General features: G+C 40.3%; 1 pseudogene; it reads left to right on the forward strand.

Annotated features, from left to right (window-relative positions):
* Nucleotides 1-176: 176 nt before the first annotated feature.
* Nucleotides 177-7078, forward strand: LOC109908209 (bridging integrator 2-like; annotated as a pseudogene).
* The last annotated feature ends 2600 nt before the right edge of the window (nucleotides 7079-9678 follow it).

A 9678-nucleotide genomic window follows, 5' to 3' on the forward strand; every position in this document is an offset into this window, starting at 1 on the left:
TTACTCCCCATGCTGTTACCAATCCAGTCTGCACATTTTGCCTCAAATGACAAGAGTCCCTCCCCAATAGCGACTCAGGTGGGCAAGTAATATAAATGTGCCAGACCCTAAAAAATAGACGTTTCACAGTAAGGCGTGTTCAATTAATATTTTACCCAGTAGCCTACAGACAGTGACAATTAGCTCCAAAGTTCAAGGGTAAAACTTTCAATGAGCACATACAGAGCAGAGGAGCAGCACAAGAAGACAAGTTAAAGAAGCTTGTCAAGAAATGCAATTAATTTGTTGCATTGACAAGGAATGCCCATTCAGTGTCTACAGGTAAGTTGCAGCGTTTCACATAACTGTAAAGTAAATAGCTAATTCTGAATGGCACATCCTGTCCTATCAGTTTTAACTTGCATTTTGACAGTTCATATGTAGACAGATCTGTTGTAACATATTATACTAGAATAAGGCAAAAGCTAACAATTGTCACATGCAATTGTCAAAATGCATGTGCCTACATGACTGTTGTTTTAAGGTTGTGACTGCTGTTTTTTGGTTTAAGGCAATTCCATGGTAACAGAGTGGTACAGTATGTTACAATATTGCTACGCCATTTTTGGCAAAAACATCTGCTATGGTAATGGCCAATTCCACGATAACAGAGTGATGCTGATACACCCCGATTTTTCACTTTAAAATGTATACCAAACAAAAAAGAATGATTGTGCATAGTTGTTTAACTTTGCAATGATTACTTTTAACAATTTCAACTGAACCTCTTGCAAAAACACATTTACTTGAAGAACAGTGCAGATTTAAAGTTTGGTAACAGAATGACAGTTTGCGGTTTGTGTTATCATAGGGTTACCAAACTTTGCATCAAAATAATGACACATGCAATAACTCAGTTCAAGGCTATCATAAAATGTTATGACAGAATGATGGCAAACTGTCATTATTACCAAATTTTGCATTTGTAAATGTGTTTTTGTACATTTTTCCATGGAAATTGTTAAACGTAGTCATTGTGCATATTTGTTTAGTTTGTTTAACTTTGCAATCATTCATTTTTGTTTGGTATACATTTTAAAGTAAACATCTGAGTTTCAGCATCACTCTTATCGTGGAATTTCCCTTTACCATAGCAAATGTTTGATGATCGACAAAGGGCGTAACAATATTGCATTGGTAAAATTTTAACATTGATCTACTATACAAAGTTAAGTCGGGTGAGCTACAGAGTAACAATTTGTGGTAAACATATCACGATACAAATTGACCAATCTCGCGCTACAATGTGGCAAATCATCTTGGACTTTGGATCATTGCTTTAGCATTCTTATTTATAGAGGCTTGCAAGGGTGACTAAATCAGTTGGTGGTAATGTTGAAGTAAACTGGGGTGTATTCATTACCTCTTGCAACGGAAACCGTTTAAATAAGTGGTTTTGTAACATTGATATTCATCAGATACAAAATGCTATACTTTCATTAATGGAAAAAAAATGCCTAATTCCATTGCAAACATTTGTTTGACCGTATTATTGTTGATTTAGAATAGGCCTATGCCCAAACCTAATAGATTCGATTACTTATTCAACCAATGGTTGAAATCGTAGCGATTCCCTGCAAACACGCCTCGGCATGAATTGGTGTGTTTCAAATCAACATGTTATATACCTGCTAAATCATAAAACTTCTCTGATTTGAGAGCTCCTGATATGGCCCATCCAGTCCACTGGATTCTCAGGTCTGTAGCTGCACATTTTGCTATCGTACTCCCTTTATCAGGTCCAGTAAATTATATAATATCAAATGGTATTCTGACATCGGACCAGCCCCATTATCTTGAAACAGTCCTGTGTAAAGTTCACTTCCATAGTATGTAGGCGTGGCCAACGACAATTTGATAAGACATAGGCGGCGTCTTCTTCTTTGGTGAGGTTTAACAACGGTTGGCATCCAATATGTTGCATTACGCCCCCAACTGAACTATAGTATAGCTCAATTACACTTTGTGATACAAAATCGTAAAGGGGAAGTGGGAAAAATGAAAAATATAAATACATTTTAATTACCCTACCAACTAACTCATTCAAACCCATCACCTTTACTTTAACCCAATCTTATCCTACCCCAGGCCAACGGCCTGAGAGGATTGGACACTACCACTCAGCACATGCTGTAACTCTTCTGAAGTAAAATCTCGTACTCCCAAATACTTTTCTGCAGCTGCCACCACAACATATTTTTTCTGTGATTTATGTTCAATTTCTGCAGTACAGTTGATAACCATTGCTATGAACGCTAAGAAGCCAACCTTACTGAAGCATACTGTATATCGTTCATTGGTCTATCCCTCTGTGCTAGCACAGATATCCACAGCAACACGTGCACCCCAATAGTTGACACACCACTTTATCCACCAAAACGACACAATCCTCTATCCCATGCCCTCCTGCACACTTCCCACATCCTGGAATTTCCCTCATACACACTGCTGTGACACGACTATAAATGTTGCACCTGAAACAGTGCAGTGGATTCGCCACAAAATCTTTAACAGGATAACTGATATATCCTATCATGACCTTGTCAGGTAAAGACTCTCACTCAAAAGGACTGACAGTGACTCCTCTGTTTCACCACACTCACCACCGGGTCTGCGGTGGGCGTCACAAACACCAGGAATCTTCAACTTCACCTCCACACTAAACACTACACCAGAAATAGCTCATTTTAATGGTGCCCTGTTCCTAAGAGCAAAGCAAGAAACAGATCTTGACCCAAGTTGTGTGACACGGAGTGCCAGCTAGTTCTGGTCAGAAAAACACAAACAAATATAACAAGTCCACTACAGTTTACCTTCACTGATTCAACTGCACCCAACTCTTTTCCCACCAACCCTGAAACCACAAATGGATCCACCAAAAGGCAAGGATCCACTTTATCCAGAAATGTCACTCCTACTGGACCAAATGTATCTTTATCATAACCATATGCATCAATGCAAGGCTCGGGCTCCAAGCTCCTCACAACAGCTTCTACCCCTTCCATTTCATCCCCAGAACTCAAACTGCCATCCAGCTCCACCTGTTTGAATTTGACACCAATCTTCCTTGACAACCTCTCACTTGTTATTTCTAGCTTCAACAGATTCAAACCCATCCTCTGCCTCCCTAGATCTCCTCTCTCTTTCTCTCCAATCCTCTGCCCTTAACCAATTACCCGACTCCTTCTGAAAATATTCAACTTTTCCAAGCTTAAAATCTATTTTTAGCATCGAGAGAGACATGCTAAGCCCTGTACTCCCTCCTCTTCAAACTCAAGCCATCACCAGTTCACCTTCCTTCCTCCCAGGCTAATAATGCAATACATTAATCAGACATAGGTGTGCTAAAAACACTGGGAACACAGGGGGACCCCCGAGTGGCGCTGCGGTCCAAGGCACTGCATCTCAGTGCTAGAGGTGTCGCTACAGACTCTGGTTCAATTCCAGGCTGTATCACAACCAGCCATGATTGGGAGTCCCATAGGGTGGCACACAATTGGCCCAGCATCATTAGGGTTTGGCTGAGGTAGGCTGTCATTGTAAATAAGAATTTGTTCTTAACTGACTTGCCTAGTTACATTTTTTAAATGTAGTCATTAAAACTGCCATACATGTTTGATGCACTTTTGATCTTGAGCCTAATAGGCATCCATCCCGACTAATGTCTTAACTTGCCTTTCCTCCACCTCTACATTTCCAGGGATAAAAAGCTCAACACCAGGGAAAAGGAGAAATTATGGCAGAGGGCAATGGTCCAAAAGGAGGCACTGGGGTCTTTGCGAAAAGATTCCAAAGACAGCTGAGCAGGGGCAAAGAGAAGGTATATTCTTTAACTTTCTCAATATAATGCACAATATTATTAAGTTGTTTGACATGTATCGTATTCCCTACTTTGTAGGTCTTGCAGAAGTTTGGAAAGACAGTGGAGACCAAAGATGAAATATTTGAACAATGCCTCCTAAATCTGAATGACCAACAGGTAGTCACCATGACAGTACAGTACTACACAGAGATCAGACCACACCATATGTATGAACCTGTAACGATAACCTTAAACGGATATGTGATTTATATTCTATAGAAAAGGCCTGTAAATGTGCCCCAGTAAATCCCATAGATGTATGTATAGCCTACAGACAAGATGAGTCACTCTATAATCTCTGTTTGCAGATTGATGGGAACCGGTTATACAAGGACCTGAAGATTTACCTTAGTTCTGTCAAAGGTAAACATTTGTTCAGTCCGTCTATGTTGTAAATTAAACGTGATCTGTATGATGTTGTCCATAAATTGCATGGTTTTCTATAGTTTTAGCACCATCAGTAGTGCCCCAGTCTGATAACATGTGATGCATGCTGTCGACTTTCCGCAGGAATGCGGGAAGCTTCCAAACGTCTTTCCCAGTCTCTGTATGGTGTCTATGAGCCGGACTGGGATGGAGAAGAGGAACTGGGGACCATTGTAGAGGTCAGTCATAGCACTGCTGTATTATTAAGAATGGCATGCATGACTGTTGATTATTATTATTATGCACATTTCTGTATAAAAAAAAACATACATTTTCTCCATATGCCAACAGGGTGAAGACCTCCTGTGGAATGATTATGAGGCGAAGCTGATAGATAAGGCACTTTGCACCATTGAGTCTTACATAAGCCAGTTCCCCGATGTCAGGGTAAGGATGGAAACACACACACACACACACACACACACTCCCTAAATATTTGATCTCACACGGGCATTATTCCTTTCCTCCAACCCCCCAGGAGAGGGTGGCCAAACGAGGCAGGAAGTTAGTCGACTATGATTCCTCCCGTCACCACTTGGAGGCGATGCAGAATGCTAAAAAGAAAGATGATGTCAAAATTGCTAAGGTCAGACAGACAAGATACCCCTGTCTACTTAATTTGCACAGCAATGATCATTTAAACAAAACTACAAACTCATCTCGTCATGGTGCTTCTCTCGGCACAGGCAGCTGAGGAGGTAAACAGAACCCAGATTGTCTTCGAGGACATCAACAGAGAGCTGAGGGATGAGCTCCCTACTCTCTATGACAGGTAACGAGTCAGAAGTCCGCATATAGCCAGATAGCAGAATGACAAATGCATCATCAGATCAAGTGTGTCAACAAAGAAAAAGTAGCGGACAATTTATATGAATAATGTTTTTTCTTCTCTTCATTTTGTTCCTTCCTGAAGTCGAATTGGATGCTATGTGTCAGTCTTCACAGCCATCTCAAATTTACGGGACACCTTCTTCAAGGAAATGACTACGGTATGTGCAGGTCATATTCTTCTCAATATCTGGGGTTGGAACACAGTGAAAAAAGCAGTTATGTGGGGCTTTGCTTTGGTTTATAAAAAACTTAACTGTTTTGTCAGCATTTAGGTAACAAAAGTCCTAGTTCTTTCAGTTTATATCTATTCTTAAACTGGTGTAATATCCTCTCTTTCAGTCCAACAGTTATTTACAGAATGTGATGAAGGACCTGAAGGATCAGCATCCAGACAAGGTGTTTGTCATCAAAGGGTTGAATCCGTAAGTTGGCTAGGATTTTACATCTCTCACCAACCCTGTTTTTTTTTTTTAAATGAACTTTCCTCCCATTTTGAGTCTATCTATGAGCTGTGGTCTGGGATGAACGAAATAGTGAGTTACATAAAGCATAACGGTAATTAAAGCAAAGCGTATCAACATGTAGTCATCCTATCCCTCCTCTCACATATCTTTCAGGACTGGCTCTCTGAAGAGGCGATCTTTCATGTCCCCCAGGTCATGGAGCGCTAGCTTCTCTGACTTCCATCAGAGTTATAGTCCGGGCAAGTCCGGCACCCTCACTAGAGACAGGTCCAGCTTCAGATCCCTTAGTAGTCCTCGCTACGATGAGTCATTAACCAGCACCCCTGCAGTCTCTCCACGGTCCCCACCTACTAAAGAGCCCTTTTCAGAGGCCCAAGACCTGGATGCAGACTCCAGTGAAGGCCCCACTGCAGAGAAGAAACCGGAATCTGAAAGCAGGGATAACACCACCACTAAAGGGGCCTCTGGCAGCGGCCAGAAGTCAGAAGAGAAACAGATGGAGGAAGAGAAGGATGTGAAAGAGGGAGAGCCTCCTTCAGACCAGTACTCCACCACCTCAGATAAGAAAGGAGAAGAAGAAGAAAGCTCTTCTGTGTTGACAGCGAGTACTTCCGATGTGACCAACTCCAATAACTCAGAGAACGTTGAGCTCCAATCCTCGGCCATAGACACACCCCAGCTGACCATAGAGAGCCCTGTGGCCCCTGAGGCCCACGGTGTGCAGAACGGAGCGGCTTCTGATGGCTCCGATGCTGACGTGCTTGTCCAAAAGGTGAGACACACACAACCTTTAATGACCTCTCGTATGTAGTACATTTGATTTACATGCCGGTCTACTCTAATCAAGACAGGCAGTATAATAATGGGATTCCATCGACTGCTGCTAGACCATTTGGATCTACTGGTATATAACTTTTCTTTTCTTTTACTTTTAGGCAGCAAAATTACATATCCAGGAGCAAGAGGGTGCGAAAAATACTGTGGTTTAATGAAGGATCTCTGAGGAAAAGGTTGTGACTGTCTAAAGTAACTGTAATTGAGTTATTATATTGAGTTTCTTATTTCCTGAGTTAACTGTCAAAATGTTTTGTATTTGTTCACAGAACGAGTTATAGTAATTAGGGAGAGTGGATGAATACTGCACAAGGGAAAATAGTATCAATATGAAAAGCCTTCTCAATATTACTGGAGGGATATAAGAATATCTCCTGTTTCCACCTGCTGTCTAAGATCTGGAAGCTCTTGCTTGTAGACAATATACTTTCAATACAAACGTTTTGTTTTTTAATTAATATAATCAATTGCACCTGAAAAACTTGATTTATTGATTAAACAAATAGCTTTTTATAATGTCTTGTTTAGTGTCAAAGCTGTTAATTGAAAAAATCTAATCAAATGACTAAATCAAACAGTGGTGTAAAGTACTTAAGTAAAAATACTTTAAAGTACTACTTAAGTAGTTTTGGGGGTATCTGTACTTTACTGTTTATATTTTTGACAACTTTTACTTTCACTTTATCACATTCCTGAAGAAAATTATGTATGTTTTACTCCATACATTTTCCCTGACACCCAAAAGGTACTTGTTACATTTTGAATGCTTAGCACGATAGGAAAATGATCCAATTCACACACTTCTCAAGAGAACATCCCTTGCCATCTCTACTGTCTCTGATCTGGTAAACTCACTAAACACAAATACATCACTTGTAAATTATGTCTGAGTGTAGGAGTGTGCCCCTGGCTATCCATAAATAAATAAAAACACAAATTGTGCCATCTGGTTTGTTTAATATTTGAAATGATTTATACTTTTACTTTTGATACTTAAGTATATTTAAAACCAAATACTTTTAGACTTTACTCAAGTAGTATTTTACTGGGTGACTTTCACTTGAGTCATTTTCTATTAAGGTATCTTTACTTTCACTTTAGTATGACAATTGGGTACTTTTTCCATCACTGAAATCAAAGGTGTCTTGATTAATTTCGTTTTTATATAAAATGTCTCAAACATCTTTGTCCCGATACGGTGCCTTTTATTTGTGAGCCTATAACTATGTTTCCGTCCATTTGGCACGGAAAACAGATTTTCATGCGAATATTATCAACAACAACAACAAAAAATACAGTGGGGCAAAAAAATATTTTGTCAGCCACCAATTGTGCAAGTTCTCCCACTTAAAAAGATGAGAGAGGCCTGTCATTTTCATCATAGGTACACTTCAACTATGACAGACAAAATGAGAAAAAGAAAATCCAGAAAGTCACATTGTAGGATTTTTAATGAATTTATTTGCAAATTATGGTGGAAAATAAGTATTTGGTCACCTACAAACAAGCAAGATTTCTGGCTCTCACAGACCTCCTCTGTCCTCCACTCGTTACCTGTATTAATGGCACCTGATTGAACTTGTTATCAGTATAAAAGACACCTCTCCACAACCTCAAATAGTCACACTCCAAACTCCACTATGGCCAAGACCAAAGAGCTGTCAAAGGACACCAGAAACACAATTGTAGACCTGCACCAGGCTGGGAAGACTGAATCTGCAATAGGTAAGCAGCTTGGTTTGAACAAATCAACTGTGGGAGCAATTATTAGGAAATGGAAGACATACAAGACCACTGATAATCTCCCTCGATCTGGGGCTCCACGACAAAGAATGCTGAGTTGCATCCAAAGAACACCATACCTACTGTGAAGCATGGGGGTGGAAACATCATGCTTTGGGGCTGTTTTTCTGCAAAGGGACCAGGACGACTGATCCGTGTAAAGGAAAGAATGAATGGGGCCATGTATCGTGAGATTGAGTGAAAACCTCCTTCCATCAGCAAGGGCATTGAAGATGAAACGTGGCTGGGTCTTTCAGCATGCCAATGATCCCAAACACACCGCCCGGGCAACGAAGGAGTGGCTTCGTAAGAAGCATTTCAAGGTCCTGGAGTGGCCTAGCCAGTCTCCAGATCTCAACCCCATAGAAAATCTTTGGAGGGAGTTGAAAGTCCGTGTTGCACAGCAACAGCCCCAAAACATCACTGCTCTAGAGGAGATCTGCATGGAGGAATGGGCCAAAATACCAGCAACAGTGTGTGGAAAAACTTGTGAAGACTTACAGAAAACATTTGACCTCTGTCATTGCCAACAAAGGGTATATAACAAAGTATTGAGAAACTTTTGTTATTGACCAAATACTTATTTTCCACCATCATTTGCAAATAAATTAATAAAAAAATCCTACAATGTAATTTTGTGTACCTATGATGAAAATTACAGGCCTCATCTTTTTAAGTGGGAGAACTTGCACAATCGGTGGCTGACTAAATACTTTTTTGCCCCACTGTATCTGTTAGATTTATATATTTTTTTCCTGCTTGTGCTAGAATAGTTGGTGTTGTTCTCTGGCTTACCACTTAGCTATGTTGACCGTGGTGGTTTTCCAACTAGACTAGTTAGCTGGCTATGCTAGCAAGCAGGCTAAATAAGTAACCTTAGCTGGCTGGCTAAGATAACTGCATATACGGCAACATTATTTGATAATTGTTTAGATGGTGTTATATTTGTTCAAAACTTGTTTACTTTAAATGTTTCTGTTAGCTAGGTGTTGATCGCAACTGGCTGACTCATGCAGTGCTAACCTAACGAATAATTTTGCACTCCCAATTTTTCATTTTTTGATTTGTTAAAAAAGTTTGAAATATCCAATAAATGTCGTTCCACTTCATGATTGTGTCCCACTTGTTGTTGATTCTTCACAAAAAAATACAGTTTTATATCTTTATGTTTGAAGCCTGAAATGTGGCAAAAGGTCGCAAAGTTCAAGGGGGCCGAATACTTTCGCAAGGCACTGTATCAATAAAACTGTTCCAATAAGGCATGACATAGATACAACATCCTGCTGAAACAAGGCTTGAATAATGTAGGTTGTAGGTTTTTGGCAAAGTGGGTGGGGTTATATCCTGCCTGTTTGGCCCTGTCCCGGGGTATCAGCAGATGGGGCCACAGTGTCTCCTGACCCCTCCTGTCTCAGCCTCCAGTATTTATGCTGCAGTAGT

Source organism: Oncorhynchus kisutch, linkage group LG17, assembly GCF_002021735.2.
Source record: "Oncorhynchus kisutch isolate 150728-3 linkage group LG17, Okis_V2, whole genome shotgun sequence".
NCBI lineage: Eukaryota > Metazoa > Chordata > Actinopteri > Salmoniformes > Salmonidae > Oncorhynchus > Oncorhynchus kisutch.